At 49.6% G+C, this 22407-nt stretch overlaps 1 long non-coding RNA gene across 1 annotated transcript; it reads left to right on the top strand.

Annotated features, from left to right (window-relative positions):
• The first annotated feature begins 4394 nt into the window (after positions 1-4394).
• LOC117093297 lies at positions 4395-7299 on the top strand. The gene is made up of 3 exons (XR_004441095.1): positions 4395-4610; positions 6034-6373; positions 6636-7299. It is a non-coding gene; the product is annotated as an uncharacterized LOC117093297 (long non-coding RNA).
• Positions 7300-22407: the final 15108 nt, after the last annotated feature.

Raw genomic sequence — 22407 nt, 5'->3', positions numbered from 1 at the left:
GCCCGTAGTCCCAGCTACCCAGGAGGCTGAGCAAGAGAATCGCTTGAACCCGGGAGGCGGAGCTTGCAGTGAGTGGAGATGGCGCCACTGCACTCCAGCCTGGGTGACACAGCGAGACTCCGTCTCAAAAAAAAAAAAAAGCAAAAGAGAACTGGGAGGCCATCTTAGGTGATGGGTTTCACTTTGGACACATTGAACGTGGGGCCCTGCAGAGCATCCAGTTGGCAGCATTAGAAAGGTAGACATGGGGGAGTCATTCTTTTGCAGACGGTAGTTTGTTTGTTTGTTTTTTGGAGACAGAGTCTCACTCTGCTGCTCAGGCTGGAGTGCAGTGCTGCAATCTCAGCTCACTGCAACCTCTGCCTCCCAGGTTCAAGCGATTCTCCTACCTCAGCCTCCTGAGTAGCTGCGATTACAGAAATGCGCCACCACACCCAGCTAATTTTTGTATTTTTAGTAGAGATGGGGTTTCACCATGTTAGCCAGGATGGTCTCGATCTCCTGACCTCAAGTGATCCACCCACCTTGGCCTCCCAAAGTGCTGGGATTCCAGGCATGAGCCACCGCGTCCGGCCTGGAGACAGTGATTTGTTTAAGACCACCAGAGCGGGCACAAAAGAACCAGCGACTAGGCAAGTGTAGGAGCAAAAACTGCAAGTTTATTTTGGTCACCTAAGGTGTGGGGAAGAGGTCTGTCGGCCTCCGGCAAAGAAGGCTCTCGGACAGAGTTCCCACAGTCCCGACATCCCGACAGGAGTGGGGCTGTGAGAAGGCCACGCTTGGCGTCCCTCCAGAGCGGCTTTTCTAGGAGTGGGAGGGCAATAGGCGGGGCACGGGCGTGTCAGGGGCGTTCCACAGGTGCGACCAGGTAAATCTTGGTCTCTTCGGATTGACGTCACCTGGCGCATGCCCAGTTCGTCTGCACCTTCCCGAGGGCCGGCTGCATTTTGGCGCGCGCGGGAAAAGTTGGTGAAGAAGAACCCGGAAGTGCACCATCTTGCCTCCGTTCGTCCAAACATTCCAACCTTTTATTGGTAATAGTGATAAGGGGCGCCGTGGTCTGTCTGGCTACTTCCTGCTGGTAAGGGGCGTCGTTAAGGTCGGGGCCCATGGTTGGCATTTGGACGCACGGATGAAAAATAAAATAAGGCACAGTATTAGTATAGGAATGAGGAATGGGGCCGGGCGCGGTGGCTCAAGCCTGTAATCCCAGCACTTTGGGAGGCCGAGACGGGCGGATCACGAGGTCAGGAGATCGAGACCATCCTGGCTAACATGGTGAAACCCTGTCTCTACTAAAAATACAAAAAACTAGCCGGGCGAGGTGGCGGGCGCCTGTAGTCCCAGCTACTCCGGAGGCTGAGGCAGGAAAATGGTGTAAACCCGGGAGGCGGAGCTTGCAGTGAGCTGAGATCCAGCCACTGCACTCCAGCCTGGGAAACAGAGCCAGACTCCGTCTCAAAAAAAAGAAAAAAAAAAAAAAAAAGGAATGAGGAATGGAAGTATTTGTTGGAATAGGGGCAAAACCCAGAAGGAAGGTCCCAGCAAGGTTGAGGAGTATGAGATAGTTAAGAAAATGTAGTAAGTTTGAGGCGAGTGGGGGAAAGCCAAACTGATGTCCACTGATTGCTTTCGGTAGGGGCCCTTTTTAGCTGGGAATGAGGAACGAGTGCGCAGAGTAGTTGTTGGCCAGGCAGCAATTAAGGAGTGGAGTTTTTGTGGAGTGGATGGCTTTCCGCTTACTCCTACTACAGAGATATTGGATGGAAGGCTAGGTCCAGAGAAGGACGGCAAAACAGAATAGGTAGCCTCGCTGTTGATTAAAAAACTGATTGTCTTACCCGCTACCAGGAGAGTTACCCGCGGCTCGGCGAGGGTGATGGGGGGTCCCCGAGTCTCGGCACCTTCAGTGGTCGTTGTCGTCCAGATGTAGGAGCTGGAAGGAGCTCCCAGGATCCTGGGAAAGGGGGTCACGTGGAGACGCAGCACCTGTTCTCAGGGTGGGGCAATCAGACTTCCAGTGTCCTCCCTGCTAGCAAGCAGGGCAGGGGGTTGCTGGTGGACGAGGGTTAGGACATTCACTGGCCCAATGTCCTGACGCCTTGCACTTATAGCAAGGCTGCGTTGGGGCTCGGGGACCTTGCGGACACCTGTTGGCATAGTGTCCTGCCTTGCCGCACTTATAGCAGGCTCCTTTCGTAGCCTTGGAGTCTGCGGAGTGTGTACTCTCTGGCCTGGGGTTACGACTGGGCTGTAAAGCCGCTGCTAGGAGCTGTAACTTCTGTTTGAGGCGAGCCTGCCGTCTCCTCTCTGGAGTTATAGACCTTAAAGGCTAATTTAACCAGGTCTTGTATTGGTGTCCGAGGACCATCCTCCACCTTTTGAAGTTTTCCACGAATGTCAGGAGCTGATTGAGAAATGAAACAAGACGCCAAAATGGTGGCCCCTGTGGGGGAGGCCGGATCTAACCGGGTATACTGGGTTAGAACCTCAGTCAGTTTAGGGTAGAGGTTAGGATAACCTGGAGGTTATGCCAAGTTAAGTCATAGGCCTGACAAAGGTATCTAAATTCCTTTATGTAGATGGTGGGATTAGCTGAGAAATCCCCTAAACGCTTCTCAATTTTGGAAAGATCGGCCAATGAAAAAGGGACATGTACTCTGACTACCCCCTCCGCCCCAGCCACCTCTCGCAAAGGCGCTAACACTGTAGGAGGGTGTGGGCAGAGATAGGGGACTCAAGACAGCCAGTTGGGGGCCCCGAAGGAGGCAAGGGACCGAGTGGATTACTAGTAGATAAGGAGGAGGAAGGAGGAGTCTGGATGGGGGAGGAGGAGGAGTCTGGGCAGGAAGGGAGGGGGTGGAGAGAGCGGGGAGAGAAGGAGGAGTATAGGGCAGGTCGGGACGAGAGCATAAGGCCCAAAAGCCTTGTACGTAATTAATTTCGACCACTTGCCTAGCCGCTGGCAGAAATTGCTGAGGTCGATCACGCCACAGTGGAAAGGAAAATGAACCGCTTCCTCCTAAGGTCTTGTTCAAGCTGTAAGGTTTTTAATTGGCTAGGAGGCACCCTAAGGGGTGCTCTTTGGAAATTTGGACTGGGGGGTTCCCGTTTGTTTCCTCTTTACTTACACAATGGACACAATGGACATGGAAGTGGATCCCTGCCTGGCTTCAAAGCGTCCTTTGGAACCAGCAGAGACAGACTGGAGGCTCATGGTGCCAAAGTGGAGATTACCTTCAGGCGGACGTCTCCGTCCTGAACGGGTCTCCCGAGCCACTTGGTGGCTCAAAATGGACCTCGGACCTGCGCAGGATTTTGGCCGAGGGAGGTAAAGAGGAGACGAGGGCACTTACCCCAGAGAGGCCGTGAGAGTGAGGGAAGCGGGTCTCAGGTCCTGGTCCGTCTGCGCGTGGAACGAGGAGGAGGAGGAGGCTCCCCAGACCCTGGGGACCCTGAGGAGGGGTCTCCTCCTGGGTTCGGCACCAACTGATTTGTTTTTCTAAGACCACCAGAGCGGGCACAAAAGAACCAGCGACTAGGCAAGTGTAGGAGCAAAACTGCAAGTTTATTTTGGTCACCTAAGGTGTGGGGAAGAGGTCTGTCGGCCTCCGGCAAAGAAGGCCGACAGAGTCCCCCAGTGGGGCTCTTGGACTGAGTTCCCACAGTCCCGACATCCCGACAGGAGTGGGGCTGTGGGAAGGCAGAGCTTGGCGTCCCTCCGGAGTGGCTTTTCTAGGAGTGGGCGGGCAATAGGCGGGGCACGGGCGTGTCAGGGGCGTTCCACAGGTGCGACCAGGTAAATCTTGATCTCTTCGGATTGACGTCACCTGGCGCATGCCCAGTTGGTCTGCACCTTCCCCGGGCGCCGGCTGCATTTTCGCGCGCGCGGGAAAAGTTGGTGAAGAAGAACCCGGAAGTGCACCATCTTGCCTCCGTTCGTCCAAACAGACAGTAGTTTAAATAAGTCCTGGCATGAATGCCTTACTCAGAGGGGGCATAAAGTGAGGGGTCTAAGGCCAGCGCCCTGGGAAATGTCAACGTAAGGACTGCCAGGGGAGGAGGAACCAGGAGGCGTCAGTGACAAGGATGGAAGGGGGTGTCGTGGGGAAAAGGGCAGAGGAAGAGGAACTAGTGACCACCTCTGCTCTGAGGTCAGGTGGAGCAAGACTGGAAAGAGGCCGGGGGTTGGGAAATGAGGTCACTGGTGGCCTTGTCCCCGGTGGCTCTGGGATGTGGGCCAGAAGCCAGTCCCTGGTGTTGCAACAGGATCCAAAGGTGAAGAAGGGAGTGTAGATGTGTCTTTAAAATTCGACTGTGGGAGGGAGGGAGGTTTTGGTTTTTGCCATGTTGGTGTTTCAAAAGCAGCAGGGAGTTGAGCTGCTTCTGGGCTGGAAGGAAGGAGCCAGCAGACAGGGAGGAGAGGAGGGGAAGTGGGTAGTGAAGGAGAGAGAGAATAGCCAGGGGTGGTGGGCAGAAGGAGAGGAAATGGAACCCTCGCAGCCTGGGCAGGAGGCCTCTTGCTGTTGAGCTGCAGCCGGCTGTATTTTGAGACCTTAACCTTAACCTTCTCAGCTGTGTTGGATGCGGCCTCCAGAGGCCCAGGAGAGGTAGGGATCAGACAGGGTTCAACAAGGAGCCAGAACCACGAGGTCTATCATGGAATAAAGGATGTATTCTAGGAGTCAGGTTTCACCCAGCTGTGGCGGGGGTAGAGGGCGAGGAGGACTGCAGAAGAGGCGGGGCTGGGCGTCTCGGGGAGGTGTCTTCTGTGAGTTTGCAGCAAAGGGTCTGGGGTGGGCCTGGGGTCAGTGTGGGTCAGCAAGGCCAGCCTCACCTTTGCCTCTCAAATCACGGGTGCCTTCCATCTTGACAGCTCTGCCCTGAGACCTACAGGAAGGGGATTCTGAGAAATATGGCTTCCACTGTTACCAAGTGGACTGGCACTGTCCCATAGAAATAATGCAAGTCACTCAGGCACCTGGAATCCCAGCACTTAGGGAGGTGGAGGCAGGCGGATCCCTTGAGGCCAGGAGTTTGAGACCAGCCTGGCCAACATGGCAAAACCTCATCTCTATCTTTACTAAAAATACGAAAATCAGCGGGGCATGGTGATGCATGCCTGTCATCCCAGGACGTTGCAGTGAGTGACATGGTGCCACTGTACTCCAGCTGGGGCGGCAGAGCAAGACTCTGTATCCAAAAAGAGAAAGAAAGAAAGAATGCAAGTCACACATGTAATTTAAAATTGCCTAGGCTGGGAGCAGTGGCTGACACCTGTAATCCCAGTACTTTGGGAGGTGGAGGCGGGAGGATTGCTTGAGCTCAGGAGTTCAAGACCAGCTGGGGAAACATAGTGAGACCTTGTCTCTACTTTTAAAACAAAAAAAAAAATGAGCTGGGCATCACGGCACATGTCTGCAGTCCCACTACTAGGGAGGCTGAGGCTTCTTGAGCCCAGGAGGTAGAGGCTGCTGTGAGCTGGGATTGAACCACTGTACTCCAGCCTGGGCAAGAGAGCAAGACCCTGTCACTAAAAAATAAAAATAAATAGGCTGGGCGTGGTGGCTCACGCCTGTAACTCCAGCACTTTGGGAGGCTGAGGCAGACAGATCATGAGGTCAGGAGTTCGAGACCAGCCTGACCAAGATGGTGAAACCCTGTCTGTACTAAAAATAGAAAAATTAGCCAGGCATGGTGGCACACACCTGTAATCCCAGCAACTCAGGAGATTGAGAAAGGAGAATTGCTCGAACACAGGAGGCGGAATGAGCCGAGATCGCGCCATTGCACTCTAGCCTGGGCGACAGAGTGAAACTCCATCTATAAATAAATAAATAAATATAAAATTTTCTAAGTGCCACATTTTTTAAGAAGGAAAAAGAAATGGAATGTTAATTTTAATAATTAAAGACAATATGTCCAAGACATTATCATGTAATGTATAATCAATAGAAAACATTGTTAGTGAATGCTTTATGTTGTGATTTTGCACTAAATCTTTGAAACGTGGTGCCTGTTTCACGTTTACAGAACAGCTCAACTCCAAATAGGTGCATTTCCATTGCCGCTGTAGCTGGTGGCCGTCAGATTGGACAGCACGGTGGAGGTGGGTCAGGAGATGCGAGGTGAGCGCTTTCGGAAGCGTCTGCATTCTGGGCCCTGGGGGAGCGCAGGGCCTGCGTCCTGATGTGAGGAACCTGTTCCTGGAGCCTGCCCGTGGCTGAGACGGCCTCCTTCCTGGCTGACACATCACCTGCTCCGTCCAGTCCATGAGAAGCAGCTGTGGCCCAAGCCCATGACCCCGCCTGACTTCCCCAGGTGCACGTCACCCTCTGTGGCAGCCCTGGATGTGCACGAGCTCCTCAGGAGGGTGGGTGAGCGGACTTTGCAGACGGGGGCTGGAGGTGATCTCAAAGGGCACAAGGACTGGAACTGAACCAGCCACGACAGGGGACGGGGGTTTGGTCCGAGCCCCGTGGGAAGGGAAGGCCCCTCTGCTCCAGGCCCTCCAGGATCTCTGACCATGGCCCTAACGACCGCCATGCTGATGCCCACCTATGGGCTTCGGCACTTCGAGAGTGTCTGGCTGGGTGAAGGGCAAGTCACTATCAGATGCATCTGTTTAATTTTAGAACTCCATGGAACACACATCTGGATGAGAGGAGGGAGCCAGGAGCTGTGAGAAGAGGGGGAGCTGTCACTGCAAGAGGGCAAGGCCCACAGGCTCTACGGTGTGGGCGAGCAGCGGGCATCTGAGGAAGGGGCGTCAGGGGCACATGGCCAGCCCTCTTCACCCCCGTCTGCCCCAGACCAGCCCACTAGGAGTGACCCATTTTCTCCTAGCAGGATTCCTTGCATGGGGTGGCCTGGACCTGAAACTCCCGCTCTGAGCATTCCCTGTCAACCACAGAGAAGGTTAACTCAAGTTTCTTTATTTGGCCATGACACTTTGGGGCATCTCACGGTGCTTCTTGGGTCCACTGGAGAGCCCTGGGAGCTCATAAGAGGCAAGAGGGGCCTACTTCTCCCTTGTTTGGGCTTTGTTTACTAAATACCAATATTAGATTAGGCAGCTCTGCAAACAAAACCAAGGCCTGGCCAGCTGCCCAGGGTGTTTAAAGTCCAAGGCATGAAGGCAGGGCGTGTGTCCGTGGACTTGCACATGCAAGCAGGCCAGGGGCACAGTAGGCCAGTGGGAGAGCAGCCCAGCGGAGACCTTGGTGGTCCAGGGCTGAGCAAACGCTTCCCCCACCAGTCTGTTCCAGTGCGCTCAGCACAGGAGTTAGTGGCCGTACACTTCAGCCAACGTCTTATTGTAGAAATGACGTCCGCTGGGCGTGGTGGCTCACGCCTGTAATCCCAGCATTTTGGGAGGCCGAGGTCAGGAGTTCGAGCCCAGCCTGGCCAACATGTTGAAACTCCATCTCTACTCAAAATACAAAAATCAGCCGGGCGTGGTAATGCACGCCTATAATCCCAGCTACTCGGGAGGCTGAGGCAGGAGAATGGCTTGAACCTGGGAGGTGGAGGTTGTACTGAGCTGAGATTGCGCCACTGCACTGCAGCCTGGGTGACAGAGCGAGACTCCGTCTCAAAAAAAGAAAAAAAAACCAAAAAAAAGATGGCATCCATAATGTTGATAAAAGTGGAGGTATTAGGGGAAGGGAGACACCCTGTCAACTTTTCATCAGCTCACATTTGACCCTCAGCTTTTTTCTATTAATCTAGTTATCATATCAACAGCATTCTCACAAATGACCAAAGACAGTGTCGGTGGCTCTCAGAGTTTGAATGTAAAAATTTATAATGTTTTAAAAATGTCACCAGACTGAAAACAGGAATGGTGAATCATTGGTTGTAAACCATCACCTGAGCGTGGTAATTCCATCTCCATCTTAAGCAGAAAAAACATACTTACCCATGTGCCCAGGGACTCACCCCAGCACACCTCTTGCCCACTTAGCCTAGTTGCTGGTCAAATGACTGAGTGGGGTTTACATACCCTTCAGGCTTTATAGGTGGAATTCCTGAAACACATCTGTCTAGAAGAGGAGAAGTAGTATTGAAAAGGGAAGAGGAAGTAGACAGCCTGGAGAGCTGTTTGTTAAATGCTATCTCTTACCTTCTGTGTTTGTTTTTACTAACGCTTGCCTTATCTCTCTCCTCCCGCCCACTCTGTCATTCAACTACCCAGTTCCCCACCCTGGTTTCTTGTGTATTTTTTTCCAGGAAGACACACGCACAAACACACACACACACACACACATATACATGTATATATAAAGCAATCAGATCCCATCCTTCCTGGGTCCACCCTTCCTGGACAGCCCCCGAACCCAGCACACAAACACACTATTATTTTTCACATCTCAATCCACCCTTGATCTCGTACCCTAGTCCAGCCACTGCTCAATTCTTTGCTCTCTTTAAAATACGATTTGTCAAATTATATGTGTGTGTATTGGCAATTGCATATATATCTGTATATTTACTCTCCACCCCTCCTTTTTTTTTTTTTTTTTGAGATAGAGTCTTGCTCTGTCGCCTAGGCTGGAGTGCAGTGGTGCAATCTTAGCTCACTGCAAGCTCCACCTCCCGGGTTCAAGTGATTTTCCTACCTCTGCCCCCCAACTAGCTGGATTACAGGTGTGTGCCAACACGCCCTGCTAATTTTGTTTTTTGTATTTTCAGTAGAGACAGAGTTTCACTATGTTGGCCAGGCTGGTCCCGAACTCCTGGCCTCAAGTGATCCGCCTGCCTTGGCCTCCCAAAGTGCTGGGATTACAGGCGTGAGCCACCACACCCCGCCTCTTTTTTCATTTTTTATTTTTTACAAAGATTCTAGCATAGTACTTCCTTGCATTTTTTACTTTGTCTTGGTGATCATTCCTTATCAGCACATGACCTTTCTTTTATTTTTTATTTTTAAAGGCTTTTCAAGTGAAGCGGTGGGAGTGGAGAAGGAATAAAGAAATCTGTAACTGGTTGGGATCGGTGAGTTGTGAGCAGCTGCATGAAGAGCAGTCTGTTTTCTTGGATTATGACATGATTTCCATTGTATAGAAATACCGTATTTGTTCCTCCAGTCCCTACCCATGGTTACTTAGGTTGTTTGCAGGCTTCCAATCTTCTTGCTCTTACAAGGCTGCCACGAATCACCTTGTGCATACTTGATTTTTTTGATAAGTTAAAAAGTCCTAGAGGAGAAATTGCTGAATCCTTTGTGCACCTGTGATTTTGATAAATGTTACTAAATTGCCTTCCATAGGGTTTGCACCAATTTACACAGCCACTAGAAATGAATTAGAGTGCATTTACCCACACCCTTACCAATGCAATCTGTTAGCAAACTTTCTGAACTTTGCCAATTTGGAGAAAATGGGTATCTCAGTGTAGTTTGAATGTATAATGTATACTTCTCTTATGGGAAATTAGGTTTAAGAGCCATTTCCTTTTCCGTGAACTATGTTTTAAACATCTTTTCTGGTTTGTTTGTTTTTTGAGACGGAGTCTCACTCTGTTGCCCAGACTGGAGTGCAGTGGTGCAATCTCAGCTCACTGCGGCCTCCATCTCCCGGGTTCAAGTGATTCTCCCGCCTCAGCCTCCTAAGCAGCTGGGAACTATAGGGACGCACCACCACACTTCACCATGTTGGCCAGGCTAGTCTTGAACTCCTGACCTCAAGTGATTGCCTGCCTTGGCCTCCCAAAGTGCTGGGATTACAGGCGTGAGTCACCGCACTCAGCCTCTTATCTGTATTTTTATTCTTATCTGCATTTTCAATCCTTATCTGTTATTTTAAAGGCTGAAACAAATCTCTAAATGTTAAAAAAAAATAGAAAAATTATAGGCCGGGCGCGGTGGCTCAAGCCTGTCATCCCAGCACTTTGGGAGGCCGAGACGGGCGGATCACGAGGTCAGGAGATCGAGACCATCTTGGCTAACATGGTGAAACCCCGTCTCTACTAAAAATACAAAAAAAAACCTAGCTGGGCGAGGTGGCGGGCGCCTGTAGTCCCAGCTACTCGGGAGGCTGAGGCAGGAGAATGGCGGGAACCCGGGAGGCGGAGCTTGCAGTGAGCTGAGATCCGGCCACTGCACTCCAGCCCGGGCGACAGAACGAGACTCCGTCTCAAAAAAAAAAAAAAAAAAAAAAGAAACATTGTAAAGCAGCACTCTTGTTCTAGCCTCTTATCATGGGGTGGCTTCCCATGATTAACTTGAATTATCTGGGGACAAAGAACAGGGTCATAGGAGTCTCAGAGACTGGGGAGAATCCTGCCCAAGTTGCCCATTTTCAGGAGGCCTGGCCACAGAGCAGGGCCCAGAGGCTCAGGCTGTCACCACCTTGGGGAAGAGTCCCCTTCTCCAGCTCTGTCCCCCTGACACATGAACACAGCTCCCCTTCAGGCTGACTCTCCTGCCTACGCCCAGCATCCTGTCCTCTCTTGCCTGCTGAAAAACACTGTATCTAAAGCTGTCCACTCACTGTCCCCAATCGCCAGATCCCACTACTGGATCCCTCCTGGATCCGCCCCTCCTGGATAGCCCCACCGGCACCCAAACACACTGTTACTTTCCCCTCTTAATCCACCCTTGATCCTGTACACCAATCCAGCCACTGCTCAATTCTTTGCTCTCTGTATTTTAGCTATTTTTACTTATTTATTTTTTTGAGACTGAGTCTTGCTCTGTCTCCCAGACTGGAGCCCATTGGCTTGATCTCAGTTAGCTGCAGCCTCCACCCCCCAGTTCCAGCGATTCTCCTGCCTCAGCCTCCCCAGTAGCTGGGATGACAGGCACACACCACCACGCCCAGCCAACTTCTGTATTTTTAGTAGAGACAGGGTTTTGCCATGTTGGTCAGGCTGTTTTAAACTCCTGACCTCAGGTGATCCGCCTGCCTCGGCCTCCCAAAGTGCTGGAATTACAGGCGTGAGCCACTGCGCCCGGCCTGGCTGTCTTTAAAGTACAGTTTCTCGAAAGATTGAAGTTTCTCCCTCCGCCTTCTCTTCTCACAGTCTCTGTTGCAAACCCTCCATATTGCTAATGATTTGTTACGTATGCTTGCTCTGTCAGTATCTCCGAGAGGAGTGTTAGAATTTCCAGTTATGATGGTGCAGTTCTTGATTTCTTCTTCGAGTTCTGTCAGTTTTGGCTTCATGTATTTTTTTTTTTTTAGACAGTGTATTAGTCGGGGGACTAATACTTGTGTCTAGAGGGACACAACTCATAGGATAGATGTATATATGAAGGGGAATTTATTAAGCAGTATTGACTCACACGATCACAAGGTGAAGTCCCACAATAGGCCGTCTGCAAGGCGGGGAGCAAGGAAGCCAGTCCAAGTCCCAAACCTCAAAAGTAGGGAAGCTGACAGTGTAGCCTTCAGCCTGTGGCGAAAGGCCCGAGAGTCCCTGGCAAACCACTGGTGTAGGTCCAAGAGTCCAAGAGCTGAAGAGCTTGTAGTCCAGTGTTTGAGGGCAGGAAGCATCCAGCATGGGAGAAAGATGGAGGCTGGAAGACTCAGCCAGTCTGGTTCTTCCACGTTCCTCTGCCTGCTTTTATCCTAGCCACATTGGCAGCTCATTAGATGGTGCCTTCCCAGATTGAGAGTGGGTCTGCCTCGCCCAGTCCACTACCTCAAATGTGAATCTCCTCTGGTAACACCCTCACAGACACACCCAGGAACAATACTTTGCATCCTTCAATCCAATCAAGTTGACACGCAATATGAACCATCACAGGCAGGATCTGGCTCTCTTGCCCAGGCTGGGGTGTAGTGGCACAATCTCAACTCACTGTAACCTCTGCCTCTTGGGCTCAAATGATCCTCCCACCTCAGCCTCCCGAGTAGCTGGAACTACAGGCACATGCCACCATGCTTGTCTAATTTTTGTATCTTTTATAGAAACGGAGTTTTGCTATGTTGCCCAGACTGTTCTCAAAATCCTGAGTTCAAGTGATCCTCATGCCTTGGCCTCCCAAAGTATTGGGATTACAGGCATGAGCCAGTGCACCCAGCCTGCTTCATGTATTGAGCTGGGTTCATGTACATTTAGATTATGTCTTCTTGATGAATTGATTTTTTTGTTATGAAATGGTCTTTATTTCCGGTAATATTATTTGTCCTGAAGTATTCTTTGTCTGATATTAATATAGCCACACAAGCATTCTTTTGATTAGTGTTTATATGCCATACCTTTTCTCCCCATTCTTTTTACTTTCTTTTTTTTTTTTTTTTGAGACAAAGTCTCGCTCTGTCGCCCAGACTGGAGTGCAGTGGCCGCCTCTCAGCTCACTGCAAGCTCCGCCTCCTGGGTTTACGCCATTCTCCTGCCTCAGCCTCCCGAGTAGCTGGGATTACAGGCGCCCACCACTTCGTTCGGCTAGTTTTTTTGGGGTTTTTTTTGTATTTTTTAGTAGAGACAGGGTTTCACCAGGTTAGCCAAGATGGTCTCGATCTCCTGACCTCGTGATCTGCCCGTCTTGGCCTCCCAAAGTGCTGGGATTACAGGCTTGAGCCACCGCGCCCGGCCTCTTTTTACTTTCTTTATTTTGGTGTTCACATTCTTAGAGAAGAGCATATCATTGGGTCTTGTTCTTGTAGCCCATGTGATGTTCTCTGTTTTTCACTTGTAGTCTGTTTACATGTAATGTAATGATTGGCGTGCTTGGGTTTAAGTCCTACCATTTCTCTATATGTCTTCCATTTGTTCCATCTGTTCCTTGTTTCTTCGTTTTTTTACTTTTCTTTCTTATTTTGGATTAAGTGTATTTTAGAATTGTCTTGTATGTGCTCTCTTGGCTTTTTTAAAAAAATAGACTTTATTTTTGAGAGGAGTTTCAGGTTCACAGCAAGATTGAGTAGAAAGCACAGAGAATTCTCATATGTCCCCGTCCCTCTCCGCCCACGACTTCCCCCACTACTGACATCCCATAACACTGTGGTTTGTTTCTCACAGTCAGTGAACTTACATGGACACTTAATATCTCCACTGACTTTTAAACCTCCTTGTTGTTTGCTTAGTGTTTGTTTGTTTAAACTTTCTTGTTGTTTATTTGTTTAGTGTGCTCTAGAGATTGCAATATTCATCTTTAATTTATCATAGACTGCCTTGAATGGATAGTATATCATTTTCCATATTATGTAAAAACTTTGAACAGAATAGCTTCATTTACACTTTTCCTTCTCTTTGTGCAATTGTTGTCATATATTTTATTTCTACCGTTGTTATAAACACCACTATTCATCGTTAATATTTTTGCTTTCATACGTTGGTAGGTTTTTTTTTTTTGTTTTGTTTTGTTTTGTTTTCCAAGATGGAGTCTCGCTCTGTTGCCCAGGCTGTAGTGCGATGGCGCCATCTCAGCTCACTGCAACCTCCACCTCCCGGGTTCAAGCGATTCTCCTGCCTCAGTCTCCTGAGTAGCTGGGACTATAGGTGTTTGCCAGCACGCCTGGCTAATTTTTGTATTTTTGGTAGAGACGGGGTTTTGCTATGTTGGTCAGACTGGTCTTGAACTCCTGACCTCAGGTGACCCATCCGCCTTGGCCTCCCAAAGTGCTGGGATTACAGGCGTGAGCCACTGTGCCTGGCCTTAAATGTTTATAAACACCTACTTATTTACCATTTCTGGTGTTTTTTATTCCTTCCCAAAGATCTAAGATTCCATTTGGGTCACCTAAATAATGTTTTTTAGTGTTTGTTTTGTGTGTGTGTGTGTGTGTGTGTGTGTGTGTGTGTGTGTGTGTGTGTGTTTTGACAGAGTTTTGCTCTGTCACCCAGGCTGGAGTGCAGTGGTGCAGTCACTACTCACTGCAGCCTCAACCTCCTGGGCTAAAACGATCCTCCCACCTCAGCCTCCTGAATAGCTAGGACTACAGGCATGCATCACCACACCTGGCTAATTTTTTAGATTTTTTGTTAAGATGAGGTTTCACTTTATTGCCCAGCCTGGTTTCGAACTCCTGGGCTCAAGTGATCCTCCCACCTTGGCCTCCCAAAATGCTGGGATTAAAGGCGTGAGGCATCACACCTGGCTTATCTCAATTTTTGTTTTCCTGAAAATGTCTTTCTTTTACCTTGAGTTTTAAAGGATGTTGTCACAGGATGAAGAATTCTACATTCCTTCAGCACTTTAAATATATCATTCTATTATCTTTGGTTTCTAAAGTTTCTGATCAGAAGTCAGCCATAATTCTCATTTTTGTTCTCTTGGATGTGATGTGTCCATATTTCTCCAGCAGATTCTTAAGAATGCTTTCTTTGTCCTTAGTTTTTAGTAGTTTGACTCTGATGGTCTAGGTATAGTATTTCTGTATTTATCCTGTTTAGGATGTGCTGAGCTTTTTGAATCTGTGGGTTGCTACAATTCATCCATTTTGGAAAGTGGCCATTACCTCTTCCAATATTTTCTTTGTCCCATTTTCTCTCTCTTTCATTCTGCAACTCCAAATAAAAGCATATTAGCTCATTTAATATTGTCCTACATTTTTGAATGCTTTGTTGTGTCTTATTTGATTATTCTTTCTTTCTTCGTGTGCCTCAGTTTTGGTAATTTCTGTTGACTTGTCTTGAGTTCATAGATTCTTTATTTTGTCGTGTCTAATATGCTATTAAGCACTTCCAAAAAATTTTTATTTCAGATTCTTTTTTTTTCAGTTCTAGAATTTCCACTTAAAAATTTTCATTTCAGTCAAGCATGGTGGCTTACGCCTGTTATCCTAGTACTTTTGGAGGATTGCTGGAGACCAGGAGCTCAAGACCAGCCTGGGTGACATAGGGAGACCGTATCTCTACAAATAAATACATGCGTGATTTTCAAAATTATTTTTAAAGGTTTTCATTTCTATGTTGAATTTCCCCATCTGCTTACATGTTTTGTCTCCCTTTCCACTAGATCCTTTAATGTATTTATATATTTTAATGCCTTTGTCTGCTCATTCCAGCATCTGGATTATATTGAGTTTGCTGCTATTGACTGCTTTCTTTTTTTCTCTTGTCATGGATCACATTCTCTGCTTCTTTACATGTCTAGTAATTTTTGATTATACGCCAAACATTTTGAGTTCCTCATTGTAGAAACTCTGGATTATGACAGTATCCCCTGAAGAGTGTTAAAAATTTTTTTCTGGCAGTTAAGGAACTGGTGGATTGTCTTGATTTTGTTAAAGATTGATTTTAGACTTCGTTAGGGTAGTTCTATTTCAGTTTTACTCACAGTTTTAGGATGAAGCCCTTACTCCTAAGGTATGGTCTTTACTTCTGAATGGTAGCCTTTCTGGATTTCTCTGTGGTTCCCTCCTTTTTGGTAACCTGCCCACAAATTCTAGCTGTTTTCGCTGCCCTGAACCCTGAGCTTCCTTTTCTCTACCCAGAGAGACTGTGACTGTCTGCTTGTAATTCTCTTCCTGGTACCACAGTTTGAAAATTACCACAAGCCTTGTGTATTTCCTTTTTTTTTAAAGGATTGTAGCATGGCATTGCCTGCAGTCCAATGCCCAATAACTGTCTCATATATTTTGACCATTTTTGCAGTTATTTATGACAGGCAGATTTGTCCAGTACCAGCTACTCTGCCATGAATAGAACCAGAAATTTCTCCTCTTCTCTGAGCCCTTTCCAATTAAGCTTTCATCCCCACAACCTCACCGTTTCCAGATAATCAATGACATTCATATTTCAAATTCTAACCTCCATGATAAGGCCTTATCTAATCTGAATAAAAGCTGTATTTGTCATGGTTGAGCACTCTCCTTTTTTTTTTTGTTTTGAGATGGAGTCTTACTGTGTCTCCCAGGCTGGAGTGCCACCAAGTGGCACGATCTTGGCTCACTGCAACCTCCACCTCCTGGGTTCAAGCGATTCTCCTGCCTCAGCCTCCTGAGTAGCTGGGACCACAGGCATGTGCCACCATGCCTGGCTAATTTTTTGTACTTTTAGTAGAGATGGGTTTTCACCGTGTTAGCCAGGATGGTCTCGATCTCCTGGTCTTGTGATCTGCCCACCTTGGCCTCCCAAAGTGCTGGCATTACAGGAGTGAGCCACTGCGCCCAGCCACTCTCTCCTTCTTTAAAGTTTTTTTTTTTTTTTTTTTTTTTTACTTAGCTTCCAGAAAACCCAATTCCTTCATTTTCCTCCTACTTCACTCATTGTTCTTTGTTCTCATCTTCCCGGCCTCCAAATGTTGGAAAGTCGCAGCATTCACTATACGACCTCACTCAAACTCTCCTTGGTTATCTCATGAGTCCTATGGCTTTAAATATCATCTGTATACGGGCAGTTCTCAAAGTCTTATCTACAGCCTGAATTTCTGCCCTGAAATTCAAACTCAAAGCTCCATCTGCCTCTCAATGTCTCCGTTTAGAAGTCTAAAAAGCATCCCTTACTTAACATGTCCAACCTGCCTCTCCCTTGGTCTTACCCATCTCAATAAATAACTCCATTTTCCCAGTTGCTCAAGCCAACCATTTTGGAATCATCCTGGAAACTTCTCTTTTATTCAAACGCCATATGCAATCCATCAGAAAATCCTGTTGGCCTGACCTTGGAAAGCTACCCCACCATCATCTCCCTCCTGCATTATTACTGTAGTATTCTCAATGCTTCCTTGCTTCCTCCTTTGCCTCCTGTGCCAGCTGAGACCACTGCAGAATGTAGATGAGCTGTATCCTCTGACAGATACAGAGATTGCAGAGAGGTTAGCAGACGGGCTGATTACAAGCTGTGGGTGGGATCAGGGATACCAACAAGAGATGGTGACATATCCTCTTACCATCCCTAAGATGGGTGAGAGTTAAAGCTGCTGGCCCCCGATAGCAGCCGTAGCCTTTGGTAGAAAAAGTCAGCTACTTCCAAAATACAGCCTAATGGAGACAGAGAGCCAGGGAAATCAATACCCTCCCCTCTCCTCTTTTCCTCTGATCTCCTGCTGTGTCTCCCACTGGCTGAGCCTAACTGGAAGCTGGAGGGTTGGGGAGCCCACTGATATAGTTCACAGAGGGCAGCCTCCCAGGGCAGACAGCAGGATGAACAAAGGGAGAGGAAATTTAGAAGGCAAATGGGCAATATCCCAGACCCCTCTGCTTGCCCACGGCTGCACACAGCATCCATGGCCCAGTCTTCATCTAGCTGCCAGAGTGATCTATGCACTACTGGGGACCTGAGGTTGGGGGCCGGGTCACAGGATGGATGGAGCCTGGATCTATGAGACACTCAAGGGAGGAGGGCTGCCTGCCCACCAGGAATGCTGATCTTTCCTTAAGAGAGCGAGATATAAACCTCTATTGTGTTTGAGTTACTAAATATTTGGGAGTCTGTTACAGTTTAGCCACTTACCTTAGACACATGCAAAGCAAGAATTGCTTAGAACAATGCTTGGCATAAGTTCTTAAGCAATGGTAACAATTATTATTATTATTATTAATATTATTATTGAGACAGTCTCACTCTGTCTCCCAGTCTGGAGGGCAGTGGTGCAATCCCGGCTTACTGCAGCCTCCGCTTCCTGTGCTCAAGCGATCTTCCCACCTCAGCCTCCCGAGTAGCTGGGACTACAGGCACATGTCACCATGCCTGGCTAATTTTTCGTAGAGACAGGGTTTTGTCATGTTGCCCAGGCTGGTCTTGAACTCCTGGCAGATCCTCAAGTGATCTGCCTGCCTTGGCCTAGCAAAGGGCTGGGATTCCAGGCGCGAGTCACTGCACCTGGTCCAATTATTATTTTTATTTAATATGTAAAATAAATATGAAAGCATACTATTAATTAGGTTTTTGTGAATGCCTTGTTATAGACTTTGAGGGGATTCTTCCAGAGAATTGAAGAATTGTGAAGTGTGTGTGTATGTGTGTGTGTGTGTGTGTGTGTGTGTATATACATATAGAGAGAGAGAGAGAGAGAGAGAGAGAGAGAGAGAGAGAATTCCAGCCACCTCATCCCACACCCCAAGAGGCTGCTGATCCACTTGCCCTCTAGGCAGAGTACCCAGGAGAAAAGAGAGCTGGTCCCTGACTTGCTTTAGGATGGGGCAGACGTTCCTCTGTGCCATGTTCCAGGCCAAAGGCTTATGAAGGCCTAGCATCTTTACTCCTGTGCTTTTGGGAGCCCCAAGTCACTGAATACTCTGGCTACCCTGCAGGACAGACCACGTGGAGAGACTACGTAAGACAGGGAGAGAGGCCCCGAGACTCCACAGGGACAGAGAGATAGGCACAGCCATCTTCGTGAACCGGGTGTCCTAGCCTTCTTGGTGTCACCACAAAGATGCCATGTGCCTGAGCCGTGTTGAACCCTTCAGCCCAGAAGAGCCCCAGCTGACGGCCCCTCCAGCCACTACCTCAGCAGATGATGGAGCAGATGATTCACGTAGCTGAGCCCTGTCCACCCTCAGGTTCAAACGAGATCATCAGATGGCTGGGTGTTTTTATGTTTGGTTGGTTGGTTTGGTTTGGTTTCTTGATAGAGGGTCTTGCTCTATGGCCCAGGCTAGAGTGCAAGTGGCTCAGTGCAGCCTTGAACTCCTGGGCTCAAGTGATCTTCCTGCCTCAGCCTCCTGGGCTGGGATTACAGGTGTGCACCATTACATCCAGCTAATTTTTATATTTTTTGATAGAGATGGGATCTCACTATGTTGGCCAGGCTGGTCTCGAACTCCTGACCTCAAGCAGTCCTCCCACTTTGGCCTCTCAAAGTGCTAGTTTTACAGGCGTGAGTCACCGTGCCTGAAGATAATTGTTTTAAGCCATAAAATTTTGGGGTGGTTTGTGACGTTGCCGCAGAAAACCAAACAGCAAGCCAAGCCGGCCAGTGTCAGCAGGGGGTGGGTGGGTACTTGCTGCTTTGAATTTCCCTTGCAGTTGGGGGAGCTGGAAACCCAAAGCGGCAAGTACCCACCCAACCTGCTGCTCACACAGGCAGGCTTGGGAAGGGAAGGGAACAGCAAGGGCTGGCTGCCTTGGGTGTGTTGCAACTAGACGCCCGCAGGCCCTGGATGGAATTCTCCAGGCATCTGTGGGGGGGGGACCGGCTCCTGCCCCCTTGGCCAAGAGGGCTGAGCTCACTCAGCGTCTCCATTCCTCTTCTTGATTGGCACTTTAATGAGGGCAGAAGGGGCTGACCCCCTGCCAGGGGGCCGGTTCATGCCCCGTTTATCTCACAGCCCGAGTCAGACTAAAACAACACTGCAGGCCGAGCGGCCAGGAGCCAGCAGGGCCGGGAGCCCCCGCCCTCAGTGATGGATTGAGTGACCGCGGCGAGTTGGCAGCTGAAGTGTGTGGTGGCCGCACCGTTCTGTCAGCCTGCAACAAAGGAGGCCGGCCTGGCCCAGCCCTCACGCCAAACGGCTCCCCTCTCCGGGACAGCTCCGAGGGCCGCCTTTCCCTCCTTCACCCTCCCCCAACTCCAACGCCAAGTTCCCAGAGGCAGGCTGGGGCCAGAGCCCAGTGTGCGGGGGACACTGTCCTGGGGTCCCGGGTGCGGTGCATGGGGTGGGAAATCCTGGGCTTGCAGGCGGAGCTGGTGCTGAGAACGTCCTCTCAGGCTCCTGGCTTCAGGGCCCAGCACTGGACCCCTCCTGATGGTGCAGAGGATGGGCTCCCTGGTCCAGCAACCTCTGGAGGATCCTAGCTGGGCCTTTTACTTGCTGTGCAACCTTGAGTGAGTTTGCCAACCTCTCTGAACCTCTCCTCATCTGTCAGAGGCGAATCCTGCTTATATCTCCATCCCTGGGTTCTTTTGAAATGAGACTTTCTGGCAGAACCTCCCTTCCAGAAAGCAGACTTCTACACATGAGGCCTCAGTTTACCTGGGTGATACTGACCATCTCCCCGGTACCCATGCCTGGGTTGAATGACTCTGAGAGGAGTCACTGGTGGTAAGGAACCCACCCACTCCCACTGCCAGGAATTGTCACCAGCTGCCACCATAAGTACCACAGCTCTGCGACTTAGGAGTAGACCCCTTTTTACACATGGAGAAACTGAGGCTCAGAGAGGTAAATGTGCCCAGTGTCCTGCAGAGAGTGAGACAGGTCAGGGACTCCAACCCAGAGCTGCCTGGCTCCGAAGTCTATGTGGCTGCTCCCGAGGCCCTGAGCTGTGGGCTGGAATTTCCCTGTAAGGACAGGGTCGGAAATGACAGCCCCCAGTGCTCGCAAAGGCAAAGCGCCAGAGCCTGGTTTGCAGCGTGCGCCTCGCCAGCCATGAAGTGCTCAAAGCGGGGAGGGCGGGGGCAGCCTTTCCCATGCCCTCTTGGGGCCACAGAGTGCAGTTGAGCTCAGCGGCTTGGAGGAGGTGCAGGAGCCGGCCTCAGCCCCTGGGTCTCCAGGTGTGGGGACCTACCTCAGGAACAGGACAGTCTTGGCAGTCCCAGCTGCTCTGTCCCCAGAGCTGGGGAGGGGAGAGGACAGAGCTGGACAAATGGCTCATCGGATCCCAGAGAGCCCTGGAAGGGGAGGAAGAGGCCTTCCTGGGCCTTGTCTGGACAGCTCAGTCCTCCCAGGAGGGGAAGAAACCAGCCTCCGCTTGCAGATTTCACCTCCCTGTGAACTCCCGAAGGGCGGGAGGCCAAGCCGCAGCTGAGGTCAGAGAAAGTAGCAGGGTGACCGTGGGGCTCCATGTGGCCCTCCCTTACTCTCTGCCATGGGCCCTCCAAAATCAGGTTTCTGCCCCTCAGCTTCCCCAACAGCCTTTCCCCACCACCAGACAGAAGATGAGCTGCCCGGGTGGTGGATCAGGGCTCTGAGAGTGGGCTAAATCAGGAGACGCGTCCCCCAAACTCTGCTTCACAGAGGAGGAGAAACCCAGCCTTTTGGCCCCAAGAATCGCAGTGCCCCACCCTGCATCCAGCCCTGAGTGGGCCCTTAAAACTGTTTCCTCCCAGCCCAAGTGCTTTGTGTGTATTATTGCCTTTGTGTCAAAAAGTCTTGTCCCCATTTGCCCGGTTAATTCTAAGTCAGCCATCAGAGCTCATGGCACGTGGCGCTTCCTCAGGGAAGCCTTCCATGACTGACACCCCTCCTGGCAGACCCCCGGTCACAGTAAGTCCCTCCCTGTGCCGTAGTCCACATGGCTCTGCCAGCCCTTCCTTTGCAACTTTGAGCATGTTAAATGTCATGTTTCGTGGATTTGTGTTGATGATAAGTTCCTGATGGTAGGGACCATCTCTGCTCACCTGTCTGGCCCCAGGCCCAGAAGGTAGCCTGGCACACGGTAAGTGCCTGATGAGGACAGCCTGGCACATGGTAAGTGCCTGATGAGCACTCTGGACTGGATGGCACTGGCCAGTGTGCGTCTCCCAGGAAACTGTGAACTCCGCTGGGGCAGGGACATGTCTGTTTTGTTCACCATTGTGTCCCCCAAATTCAAAGTCTTGCACCTAGAATGCTCTCGTTGGATATTTGATACATGAATGAGTTTGCTGCAAAAGGAAAAAAAGCAAGAACAAGAATAGAGTTTAAGGCAAGAGACCCTCTGAATGAGGAGGTTCTAAGTCCTTTCATTCCAGAAGAATTATTCTGTGTGCTTCAGTGAGCCAAATCCCCAGGGAACAAATGACATCAGGGAAAGCTGCCTGAGCCCAGGACGAAATCAACTAAATTGCTCCAACTGGTAAACCTCCCGGCTGTCATTTCAGCCCACTGAGTCTTAGAGAGTTGGCGGGGCGGGGGTAGAACAGCAGGAATGTGACTCTAATGTAACCCAGGACATGAAATATTTCCAACATTCTAAATTTTGTGAACAAAGTAAATGTCAGGAAACAGGAAGCGAAAGAGTAGCTACAATATATAAAGAATTCATTAAAATAAACAAGAAAAACATTGAGTTTAATGTAGATGAACAGAGGACGTGAAAGAATCACTTACATATGAAGAAACTGGAGTTGGGTAGTCGGCATTCATTGAATGCTTATCTGTTGTAGACACTGAAGAGAGTTTTACATCTCAATTATCACAGGGAGTATAGCAAGAAAATCCAGTCAAATGACCAGACACAGTGGCTCCCACCTCTAATACCAGCACTTTGGGAGGCCGAGGTAGGAGAATTACTCAAGCCCAAGAGTTCAAGAGCAGCCTGGGCAGCATAGCGAGATCTCATCTCTACAAAATAATTAGCCAGGGATGGCGGCACTCACTAGTGGTCCCGGCTACTGGGAAGGCTGAGGTGGGAGGATCATTTGAGCCCAGGAAGTTGAGTGAGCCATCCATGATAACGCCACCATACTTCAGCCTGGGCGACAGTGTGAGACCCTGTCTCAAAAAAATGAAAGAGGAAGGAAGGAAGGAAGGAAGGAAGGAAGGAAGGAAGGACCAATCAAAGAGAAAGACAAAGAAAGAAAGAAGAAAGAAAGAAGGAAGGGAGGGAGGGAAGGAGGGAGGGAGGGAGGAAGGAAGGAAGGAAGGA

The sequence above is a fragment of the Trachypithecus francoisi genome, unplaced genomic scaffold (genome assembly GCF_009764315.1).
Source record: "Trachypithecus francoisi isolate TF-2019V2 unplaced genomic scaffold, Tfra_2.0 Lachesis_group12, whole genome shotgun sequence".
Classification (NCBI taxonomy): Eukaryota; Metazoa; Chordata; class Mammalia; order Primates; family Cercopithecidae; genus Trachypithecus; species Trachypithecus francoisi.
The sequence above is the reverse complement of the archived record's forward strand: the minus strand, read 5'-3'. Positions and strand labels throughout refer to the sequence as shown.